Source organism: Oncorhynchus mykiss, chromosome 16 (assembly GCF_013265735.2).
Source record: "Oncorhynchus mykiss isolate Arlee chromosome 16, USDA_OmykA_1.1, whole genome shotgun sequence".
In the NCBI taxonomy this organism is placed as follows: domain Eukaryota; kingdom Metazoa; phylum Chordata; class Actinopteri; order Salmoniformes; family Salmonidae; genus Oncorhynchus; species Oncorhynchus mykiss.
This window is the reverse complement of record NC_048580.1, coordinates 24872016-24884645: the sequence shown is the minus strand read 5'-3', so window position 1 is coordinate 24884645 and position 12630 is coordinate 24872016.

Below are 12630 nucleotides of genomic sequence, written 5' to 3'. Positions count from 1 at the left end.
ATCAGGACTGCGATTACTCTCCACGGACTGGCAGAATCGTTTTTTCCCCTTTAATGAGTCTGAGGAGGCCAACGCGAACAATATACTGCTTTCTCGGGAACAGGCCCAGATCCCCGTGGTTTGAGTGAAGAGGAGGTGGAGAAAAAGGGGCCGGAGGGCGGGCTGCCTTTTGAGAATTGGTAGGTGATCAAATAAACCCCCACTTACTTCCATTCTGCTAGCAAACGTGCAATCTTTGGACAATAAAATAGATGACCTACGCGGAAGATTACATTTACCAACAGGACATTCTAAACTGTAATATCTTATGCTTCACGGAGACGTGGCTGAACGATGACACTATCAACATACAGCTGACTGGTGAAATGCTGCACCGGCAGGATAGAACAGTGGCCTCTGGTAAGAAAAGGGGCGGCGGACTATGTATTTTTGTAAATAACAGCTCGTGCACGATATCTAAGGAAGTCTCTAGCTATTGCAATGCACTGTACTCTGAGGTAGAGTACAGTGCATTGCAAAAGTATTCACCCCCTGGCATTTTTCCTATTTTGTTGCATTGCAACCTGTAATTTAAATTGATTTTCATTTGGATTTCATGTAATGGACATACACAGAATAGTCCAAATTGGTGAAATTAAATAAAAGAAAAAACTTGTTTCAAAAAATTATATAAAATTAAAACGGAAAAGTGGTGCGTGTATATGTATTCACCCCCTTTGCTATGAAGCCCCTAAATAAGATCTGGTGCAACCAATTACCTTCAGAAGTCACATAATTAGTTAAACAAAGTCCACCTGTGTGCAATCTAAGTGTCACATGATCTCAGTATACATATATACATGTTCTGAAAGGCCCCAGAGTCTGCAACACCATTAAGCAAGCGGCACCATGAAGAACAAGGAGCTCTCCAAACAGGCCAAGAACAAAGTTGTGGAGAAGTACAGATCAGGGTTGGGTTATAAAAAAAGATCCACAACTTTGAACATCCCACGGAGCACCATTAAATCAATTATTTAAAAAATTGAAAGAATATGGCACCAAAACTCACAGACCAGGAAAGGAGGCCATTCACCAGAGGCAACAAAGAGACCAAACATAACCCTGAAGGAGCTGCAAAGCTCCACAGTGGAAATTGGAATATCTGTCCATAGGACCACTTTAAGCCGTACACTCCACAGAGTTGGGTTTTATGGAAGAGTGGCCAGAAAAAAAGCTATTGCTTATAGAAAAAAAATAAGCAAACATGTTTGGTGTTCGCCAAAAGGCATGTGGGAGACTCCCCAAACACATGGAAGGTGGTACTCTGGTCAGATGAGACTAAAATTGAGCTTTCTGGCCATCAAGGAAAATGCTATGTCTGGCACAAACCCAACACCTCTTATCACCCCGAGAACACCATCCCCACAGTGAAGCATGGTGGTGGCAGCATCATTCTGAGGGGATGTTTTCATCGGCAGGGACTGGGAAACCGGTCAAAATTGAAGAAATTATGGATGGTGCTATATACAGGGAAATCCTTGAGGGAAACCCGTTTCAGTCTTCCAGAGATTTGCGACTGGGATGGAGGTTCACCTTCCAGCAGGACAATGACCCTAAGCATACTGCTGAAAGCAACAGTTGAGTGGTTTAAGGGGAAACATTTAAATGTCTTGGATTGACCTAGTCAAAGTCCAGATGTCAATCCAATTGAGAATCTGTGGTATGACCTAAAGAGTTTGGTACACCAGAAGAACCAAACTTGAAGGAGCTGGTGCAGTTTTGCCTTGAAGAATGGGCAAAAATCCCAGTAGCTAGATGTGCCAAGCTTATAGAGACATACCCCAAGAGACTTGCAGCTACAATTGCTGAGAAAGTTATTATTATTATAACCCCCCAAATTATTGATTTTGGGGGGTTGAATAGTTATGCAGTCTCAAGTTTTCAATTTGTGTGTCTTATTTCTAATTTGTTTCACACCAAAAAATATTTTGCATCTTGAAAGTGATAGGCATGTTATGTAAATCAAATTAAACAAACCCCCCAAAAATCAATTTTCATTCCAGGTTGTGAGGCAACAAAATAGGAAAAATGCCAAAAGGGTGAATACTTTCGCAAGCCACTGTATTTCATGATAAACTTTAGACCACACTACCTACTGTCGTGGTAATTTCCTGTATTACTAAATGAGGAGAGTTTACAAACCACACACCAGTCAGAGTTATACTTAAACTTCATCTTTAATTATATGAGCTTCACCATAGCCCTTTGACTCTCAGATGAATTCAGTGTCTATAAATTAATTCTGAGTGCGCCTATAAGAGAATAACAAGATCTTTTATAGCCATTTACTTGAGAGAGGAGTATCCCATAGCCAGATAGCATTAGCTATACATTTTCGTTCAGTTTGGTCTCTAAGACGAGGTTCTAATCTCGTTTTGGTACTTCATAGTACCAAAACATTACCTCATCCAATGGCATATATCAATTGTCAACTCTAGATACTCCCATCTCAAGTACAATCCATCCTGGGCAAGCTCACTGAGGGGAGTGAGCCTCTAGGTAATATACTATGAAAGATAAGTGCAACATCAGATGGGTAATACAATGGTTCCAGACACCTCCCCCCAATGGGAAAAGGAGGGGGTGACTGGCGTACAGACATTGTGGAGCCCTTCACATGGTTTAACAGATACATTCACATATGAAGACAATGTTCAAACCTGACCTCTCCCCTCTCTGAGCCCCAAGGGACTTTTCCATAGCTGAGAAGGGAAAAGTGCAACTGCCAACAATATAGTCCAAAAGGAGACAGTCTAATGACAAGTATCTCACATAAGCATATTACGTAAATAAATAAAACATCTTATTTATCTATGTTACCTAACTAATTCTGATTCATCCGCAACACTACCTTGAGAATTTTCATCTGTATTCTTCGTAGCGGTTTACATACCACCATAGTCAGAGGCTGGAACTATTGACAGCATGGAATGAGCTGTATTCCGTGATAAGCAAACAAGAAAACACCGCTCCTAGTAGCCGGGGACTTTAATGCAGGGAAACTTAAATCGGTTTTACCAAATTTCTAATGGCATGTTAAATGTGTAACTAGAGGGGGGAAAAAAACTCTGGACCACCTTTACTCAACACACAGACACAAACAAAGCTCTCCCTCACCCTCCATTTGGCAAATCTGACCATAGTTCTATCCTCCTGATTCCTCCTTACATTAAAGCAGGAAGCACCAGTGACTAGATCAATAAAAAAGTTGCTAATCTACAGGACTGTTTTGCTAGCAGAGACTGGAATATGTTCCGGGATTCCTCCAAGGGCATTGAGGAGTACACCACATCTGTCATTGGCTTCATCAATAAGTGCATCGATGACATCGTCCCTACAGTGACCGTGCATATATACCCCAACCAGAAGCCATGGATTACAGGCAACATCCGCACTGAGCTAAAGGCTAGAGCTGCCGCTTTCAAGGAGTGGGACTCTAACCCGGAAGCTTATAAGAAACCACGCTATGCCCTCCGACAAACCATCAAACAGGCAAAGCGTCAATACAGGACTAAAATAGAGTCGTACTACACCTGCTCTGACGCTTGTCGGATGTGGCAGGACTTGCAAACCATTACAGACTACAAAGGGATGTACAGCCAAGAGCTGCCCAGTGACGAGCCTACCAGACGAGCTAAACTACTTCTATGCTCGCTTCGAGGCAAATAAACAGTGTTATTTTTTTTTTTAAACTGCACTGTTGGTTAGGGGCTCATAAGTAAGCATTTCACTGTAAGGCAGGGGTGGGCAATTCCAGTCCTCGAGGGCTTGATTGGTGTCACAGTTTTGCACCAGCTAACACACCAGACTTCAATAATCACCTAATCATGATCTTCAGTTTAGAATGCAATTTGATTAATCATCTGTTTGCTAGGGATTGAGAAAAAGTGTGACACCAATCAGGCCCTCGAGGACTGGAGTTGCCCACCCCTGCAGTAAGGTCTACAGCTGTTTTATTCGGCACATGTGACTAATACAATTTTATTTGACAATGATAAAACTACAATGTGACTCTTCTTGAGCTACAGCCCCACATTTGGTTGGTCCGGACAGGACCAAGTAACAATGAACATCTTCAGGAAATTTGGTGCAAGTTGGTCACACAAACCAAGGAAAAAACAAAACAAAGTAAACGGCCTGCTCCTCAGTCCCAGTTGCTAATATATGCATATTATTATTATTGGATAGAAAACACTCGGAAGTTCCTAAAACTGTTTGAATGATGTCTGTGAGTATAACAGAACTCATATGGCAGGCGAAAACCTGAGAAAAATCCAACCAGGAAGTGGGAGATCTGAGGTTTGTAGTTTTTCAAGTGATTGCCTATCCAATATACAGTGTAAATGGACTTCCTAAGGCTTCCACTAGATGTCAACCGTCTTTAGAACGTTGTTTTAGGCTTCTATTGTGAAAGGGGAGCGAATAAGAGCTGTTTCAACCAGGGGTCTGGCTGAAAGCCTTGAGTTGTTCATCGCGTGCGGCCGTGAGCGCGAGTTCCATTTCATTTCTAATGACAAAGGAATTGTCCGGTTGGAATATTATTGAAGATTTATGGTAAAAACATGCTAAAGATTGATTCCATACATCGTTTTACATGTTTCTACAAACTGTAATATAACTTTTTTGACTTTTCGTCTGGACTTAGTGCCCGCGCCTTGTGCATTTGGATTACTGGACTAAACGCGTGAACAAAAAGTAGGTATTTGGACATAAAGATGAACTTTATCGAACAAAACAAACATTTATTGTCTAACATGGAGACCTGGGATTGCCATCTGGTGAAGATAATTAAAGGTTAGTGATTAATTTTAACACTATTTCTGTCTTTTGTGACACCTCTCCTTCTTTGGAAAATGGCTGTATGGTTTTCGGTGGCTAGGCGCTGACCTAACATAATTGCATGGTGTGCTTTTGCCGTAAAGCCTTTTTGAAATCAGACACGGTGGCTGGATTAACAAAACGTTTATCTTTAAAATGGTGTATAATACTTGTATGTTTGAGGAATTTTAATTATGAGATTTCTGTTGTTTGAATTTGGCGCCCTGCACTTTCACTGGATGTTGGTCAGGTGGTACGGTAGCGTCCCACGTACCCTAGAGAGGTGTTAACTGACTTGCCTAGTTAAATAAAGGTTTAAAAAATTAATAATAATAAATAAATATGCATATTCTTGCTTACTAGCAATGATGCCAAACATTAGCTAGCTAGCTAACGTTAGCTATACCGAGTCCGCAGCCAGGCTACAGCAGAAAATACCAAAAGGGATTAGCTAACTAGCTAACAACATGAAAAACATTACATTTAGGCAGTTCCACTTACCGGTCGAATCACTGAAAAAATACACATTGCCCACTTACAGCCCATGAAAAAACATGTCAGAACCTATTTGGGATCCATGTTATAGCACACATGGGTTTTCCCGTTTGTTACCCAGTTGGTATGACCAACTCAAGTTTCAAGTTTCACATTTTTATGTAACTTGCACAAGTACAGTGAAATACCTTTCTTGCCAGCTCTTTCCCCAACAATGCAGTAATCAATTTCAGTATAGTACTGGTTCACATAGACAGTCCCTGACCAGATTCACACCAGATAGCCCACTTACAACACATGTATTCAGGGCCCATTGTAGCCAACATGGGTTCGCTTGTGTGTGACTAACCTGATTGGGTCCCAATCATAATTCTTGAAAAAAATAACACCAGATTTCACACTTACAGCCCATTAAAAAAAATATTCAGGGACAAACTCAGGTGGGGCTCAGATGTTGGCTGGTTTACCGTACTCGTTTTGTCTGACTATTCGGCACAACCCCATGACAAGGTGTATTGATACACCATCCAAAGTTGAATTCATAATTTCACCATGCTCAAAGGGATAGTCAATGTCTGCTTTTTTTTTTTTTACCCATCTACCAATAGGTGCTTTTCTTTTTCAGGCTTGGAAAACGTCCCTGGTCTTTGTGGGTGTTTGAAATTCACTGCTCAACTGAGGGACCTTACAGATAATTGTATATGTGGGGTACAGAGAGATAAGGTAGTCATTAAAAAATCATGGTGTACACTATTATTGCACAAAGTGAGTACCATACGAATTTTTACTCTTGAACTTATTTAGGCTTGCCATAACAAAGTGGTTGAATACTTATTAACTCAAGACATTTCAACTTTTCCTTTTTTATTTAAATTGTAAAAATTACAAAGAACATAATTCCACTTTGACATTATGGGGGTATTGTGTGTAGGCCAATACCATTCAAAAATATATTTAATACATTTTAAATTCAGGCTACAACGCAACAAAATGTGGAAAAAGTACTGTAACTCCCCTCCTGAAAAAAGAACATGAAATTGCAAAATAAGCTGTTTTTGTCGAGTTTATGTTTGCAATAGCCTACTGTTACAACAGCCACATAAATTGTTTGTTATAACTGTTTTGTGTACAAGCGGCAGTGACCCGCATGCACAGCAATCTCCATGTTTTGCTTCATATTACGTAAGGGATAATCAACAAGGGTATATGGTGTGTTCCATGACGCGCTAGCAGAAGTCCACGAGTTTGAAGTCGTCTTGGTTTGAACGCTTGTTATGGGCATTTTTACACGCGTTCATTACATTTACAGGTGATTAGAATATTGTACTTTCAGACGCATGAATTGGTGCCACTGCACAGAAACAGGTACTTTTCATGCGTCTGAAAGTACCACATTGTAGCCCCTCCCATCTCAATGTCCGCCTGTTGCGATTAATCGCTTACTCAGGGAGGGAGTAAGTTTCTAAAAATGGATAAAATTGTTAAGATTAGTCAGTTACATTTACAGAATGTAAACGCCACAGCCAGGCGTTGGTGAGGAAGAAATTAAAAACGACTTTTCCCACATAGCGTTACAACTACAAAGCTGACGCTGGCCAGCTATCTTATTTTCATTGAAATAGCATGGCTAGTTAGATAGCTAGCAATAGTCTTATGTCTAGCCTGTAATTAATGGCTGTTACGTTGTGGAACAGAGCAATAGTTATTTGTACTTGTCATTTGGTTGAGACTAACATTAGTTTAGAAAATAATTGTTTACTTTGTGTATATTTATATATATATATATATATATATATATATATATATATATATACCTCCCTTATCTCACCTCATTTGCTCACATCGTATTTAGACTTGTTTATACTGTATTATTGACTGTATGTTTGTTTTACTCCATGTGTAACTCTGTGTCGTTGTATGTGTCGAACTGCTTTGCTTTATCTTGGCCAGGTCGCAATTGTAAATGAGAACTTATTCTCAACTTGCCTACCTGGTTAAATAAAGGTGAAATAAATAAAAATATTTGTTGTGTAATTGGTTGGCTATGCTAGTTAGCAAGCTGAGATCTATTTGCTCATGTTGGCCATTAGCTAATGTTTTAGGAGAACGGGCTAGATCCCGGCAGAATCTAGACAATAGAGCAGCGTTTCTTAAAGTATGGGTCGCGACGTAAATGTATAATTATTTCATTACTGGAATTGATTTGTGCAAGTGCGCTCTCTGCTCAGTTTGGCAGCTGCGGGAGAGGGAGATGCCGTGTGCTTCGCGGTTTTCTCCATTTTATTCCTGCAGTTTTCTTGAAGACCATTCCGGGACCCACACGCTGTGTGTTTGAATGTTAAATGACGAGACAGAGGCATTGATGCGAGTAACCAGTCTTGTTCAGTACATCAAAACCCATCCGGGTATCTCAAGCACCCCGGTAAAACACAAGAGTTGCAGTAATGAACATTTACCAACAGATGGCATCACTGTGCCATCTTACACCCATAACATCTTCCATTTAATAAAATAGGACAGGAGGTGTCAATTCACTAACAAAACAAACCTAGTAACAATTTCCAACATGAACAGTTTATTTTTGTCCCTTTTTTTTCTCAGGTAACAACAACACATTTTGATATTCTCTTCACTTTTATCTCTCTGTCAACAATCCCTGATGGGAAACCTACAGATTAATTATTTTTGGTGGCTGGGACAGATGCCCGCAGCGTGAAAAGACAGGGGGCTTGTCTGCGAGGACTGCGGGTTCCCGCACAGGCGTGTCACCTGAATGTCTAAGGGGAGAATTGATGGGCGAGGCAGCGGCCGACCTGTGATCCCCTGGCTCTTCGCCCAGTGCCTCAGGCCCCATGTGACTTGCTGGGGTTCTGTCTTTTGTCATGCGACTCCTTTGGCCATCAGGGTTCTGAGTAGGTGCTCAGCAATCAGCAATCCGAAGGTCAACCCTGTTACAACGGTACAGTGATCCATTCACTTCGACCAAGTAGGAGCGTGGTGCCACCTTCTGTACACAGGATCTGAGTCTCCAGAGGCCTGTCCGGTCCCCTGGTAGTGGCTTCATTCGCACCGTTTCACCCACCCCGAGCTCAGGTAAGTCTTTTGCTGATTTGTCGTAGATGAACGACAGGTCGTAGCTTCACCAGCACGTCTGTCAGAGATGTATGTGAGTGACACGCTCAGCAGGGCTACTGCATCAGGCACTCACACACGCTCCATGCATGAACAACACGCAGTGTGCAGCTTACAAACAGAGCATGGCTCCAGGAGAGTGCTGGCTACTGGCAGAGCTGCTTTTCAGCGCCGTGCCATGAGGCACTGTGCGATTTTTACTGCGGACTCCGCCTTCCCATTAGCTTTTGGGTGTCCTGGTGATGAAGTGACGTGCTGGAATTCCCATCCTGCAGCAAATTTTCGGAACTCAACTTCGGAGAATTGGGGTCCATTGTCTGAAATTACCCTATCTGGCTGGCCATAGCGGGCAAACTGAGCCTTGCAGCATTTGATCGTTGTCACTGCTGAGAGGTCGGGGAGGAGGTCGATCTCCCAAAAGTCTGAGTAATGATCGACTACCAGCAGAAAGTCTCTGCCACTGTGCTGGAAGAGATCTAGACTTACTATCTGCCAGGGGCGTATCGGTAGCTCGTGGGACATCATCGTCTCTCTCTGTTGCTCAATGGCATGTTCATTGCAGATTGTGCATTTACTGACATAGTCTTTGATTTCACTCTGCATTCCTGGCCAATACAGTGTGTCACGTGCTTGTCTGTAACAGGCCTCACCTCCTATGTGACTTGAGTGCATGCGTCCCAACATCTCAGGGCGCAGAGACCGGGGAATAACGACTCTCTGACTCTTGACTATTACTCCGTTTTGAACACTGAGCTCCTCTTTGACTGGCCAATATTCTCTGACGGCTAAAGCAGTTTCTTCCCTGCAGTCGGGCCAGCCCATCAGAATCACAGACCTCAATGCCTGGAGTTGCCCGTCCCTGTCTATGTGCTGTCTGATTTGTATAAGGCGCTGGTCCGTAACATTGAGGTAGTCAGCCTGGTTGATGTGTTCAACATCCACTTGCTCTGTTTGTAAGCTGCTCTGTTCATGCATGGAGCGTGTGTGAGTGCCTGATGCAGTAGCCCTGCTGAGCGTGTCACTCACATACATCTCTGGCCCTGGCTTATACACCACCTTGAGGTTGTAGTTTTGTAGGGCCAGTAGCATGCTCTGCAGTCGTTTTGGTGCATTCAGGAGAGGCTTGCTGAATATAGCAATAAGGGGCTTGTGATCTGTCTCTGCGGTAATATTGTCACGCCCGTACAGGTAGTGGTGGAAGCGTTGGCATGCAAACACAATGCTGAGGCACTCCTTCTCTATCTGGGCATAGTTCTGCTCTGTTGGGGTGAGTGCCCTAGAGGCGAATGCCACAGGCTGGCCCTCCTGCATGAGGCAACAGCCAAGTCCATACTGGCTTGAGTCACTCTGAACCGTGACAGGTTTTGACACATTGTAGTATCGCAATATAGGTGTCTGGGTGACCAGTTGTTTTATTTCCCTCACCGCTGCGTCATGTTTTGGGAGCCAATGTCAGATGGTGTCCTTGTCCATGAGCCTCCTCAGTGGCTCACACAGTTCAGAGAGCCGCGGTAGGAATTTGGCCAGGTAGGTGACGAATCCAACGAAGCACTGCACTCCCTTCACGTCAGATGGGTGGGGCATTTCCAAGACAGCCTTCACTTTTTCAGGATCCGCCTTCAATCCGGTGGAGGACAAGATGTGCCCATGAAAGCGGACCTCTGGCACTTTAAACTGAAGCTTTTTTATGCTTAGCCATAGCTTGACCTGTCTGCATCTGACCATCAGGGCCAGCAGCTTGGTGTCATTCTGCCTCCTCATCACTGTCCCCACAGCCCACTATGAGGATGTCATCTGCTATGGGTTCCACGCCACTGAGTCCCATCAACAGCTCATGCTGTTTCCGCTGATACACCTCCGGAGCCACGGAGACACCGAACGGAAGCTTCAACCACCTCTTCCTGCCCCAGGGTGTCCAAAAGGTGGTCATGTAGCTGCTGGGCTCGTCGAGCTTGCACTGCAGGAAGGCATCTCTGGCATCCACGAGCGTGAAGACTCTGGCCTTTGGGAGCTTGTAAAGAACATCCTCCAACGTGGGCATAATGTAATGTGAACGTCGCAGAGCCCGGTTGAGGTGTTTAGGATCAATGCATATCCGTAGCTTGTCTGGTTTCTTGTCGACAACCATATTACTTATCCAGTCTGTAGGCTCGGTGACAGATATGATGTGGCCATTTTTACATTTCAATAGCTCTTTAACAATTACTCCTAAAACATTCAAAACTGGTTCTAGCTAACCCGATGGCATAGACACACATCGCACACACATTTTTTTTTTTGCTTTACATCTCATTATTTTAAATTCTTTATTTGAATTTTTGAATTTCAATAGCTCCTTGGTCATGTGACCTACTGACTTCAAACAATGTTCAGAATGTACATTCAGTGAGCCTACACATTGCACACCCTTTAGTTTGTCCATTTTCATCTCACACAATTTGACATGAATTTTCAATGTTTCTAATTTCAATAGCTCCTTGGTCATATGACCTACTGGACTCAAACAAGGTTCAGAATGTCCACTGACTTCTCTTGTATATTGCACACCCTTTAGTTTGTCCATTTTCATCTCACATGATTTGACATGAATTTTCAATGTTTCTAATTTCAATAGCTCTTTGGTCATGTGAACTACTGGACTCAAACAAGGTTCAAAATGTCCACTGACTACCCTTGTATATTGCACACCCTTTAGTTTGTCATTTTTCATCTCACACGGCTGAACATACATTTTTCTAACTTTATAATTTCAATATCCCTTTGGTTATGTTACCTACTGACCTCAAACTACTTTCAGAATGTCCACGGACTGGCGGAGATGGGCGCAGCGAGGCATCCAGTGCGGTTTTGCAACCGACCCCGGAGAAGCTGGCGGGAATGCAGACCGTGAAAGCGGGGCATCACGATCCTTCAGAATTTTGGGCTTTTAAGCAGGTGTCAGAAAAGTTACCACAGGGATAACTGGCTTGTGGCGGCCAAGCGTTCATAGCGACGTCGCTTTTTGATCCTTCGATGTCAGCTCTTCCTATCATTGTGAAGCAAAATTCACCAAGCGTTGGATTGTTCACCTACTAATAGGGAACGTGAGCTGGGTTTAGACCATCGTGAGACAGGTTAGTTTTACCCTACTGATTATGTGTTGTTGCAATAGTAATCCTGCTCAGTTCGAGAGGAACCGCAGGTTCAGACATTTGATGTATTTGATTGGCTGAGGAGTCAATGGTGCGAAGCTACCATATGTGGGATTATGACTGAACGCATATAAGTCAGAATCCCCCCTAAACGTAACGTTACCGTAGCGTCGCGGATCTTCGTTTTGCCCAGGATAGCCTGCTTCTTTTGGCAGGTGAGTAGAGCCATTCATGACAGAGTTGGGGTGCGGCCGGATGAGTTGCCACCCCTCTCCTGATGCGCACCGCATGTTTGTGGGGAACGTAGACAACCTGATTCTGGGTCAGGGTTTCGTACGTAGCAGAGCAGCTCACTCGCTGTGATCTATTGAAAGTCAGCACCTGATCCAAGCTTTAGTCGGGGACGAAGGCGTCTTCCTCCATCCTCCTTCTTTACTTATGGGTTACCAGGTGCACGCAGAAGGGCCAGAGGCCAGACACAGAGTGTGAGAGAGCCCAGGCAGGCGGGTAGAAGGCATAAGACATTGACATTGGGCTCTGGATAGGTAGGGGTCTAGGTGGTGGTCGCACATCTGTCTGGGCCCGTCCTCTGGTGGGACTGTGAGTCAGGTTGGGACTCGCTGTGGAAGTCAGAAGGTCACCAGGTTCACGAGGAGACCTCCCCCAAGACAGGGGGCACTCAGTTCGAGCAGGGGCGGCCGGACTCGGACTGGGGGCAGCACTCAGGCTGTGGAAGTTGGGTTGGGGACTTAGTCTGTAAGCAGAAAGGTGCACAGAGCCTGTTTCGGGTTACCAGGTTTAGGTGCATGTGGTTGCTGACAGCGGGACTATAGACGTTTTAGTAATTCCAGGGAGAGGGGTGTGAGCTATACTCTAAGGCCAAGGGAGAGGGGTGTTGACCGGGTAGGGAGAGTAGGTGTGGAGGTCTGTAGTTCCAGGGAGTAAACTATACACTCTCAGACCCAGGGAGAGGGCAGGGAGTCCTAGAGGCCAGGAGTCAGAGGTCACCAGGTCA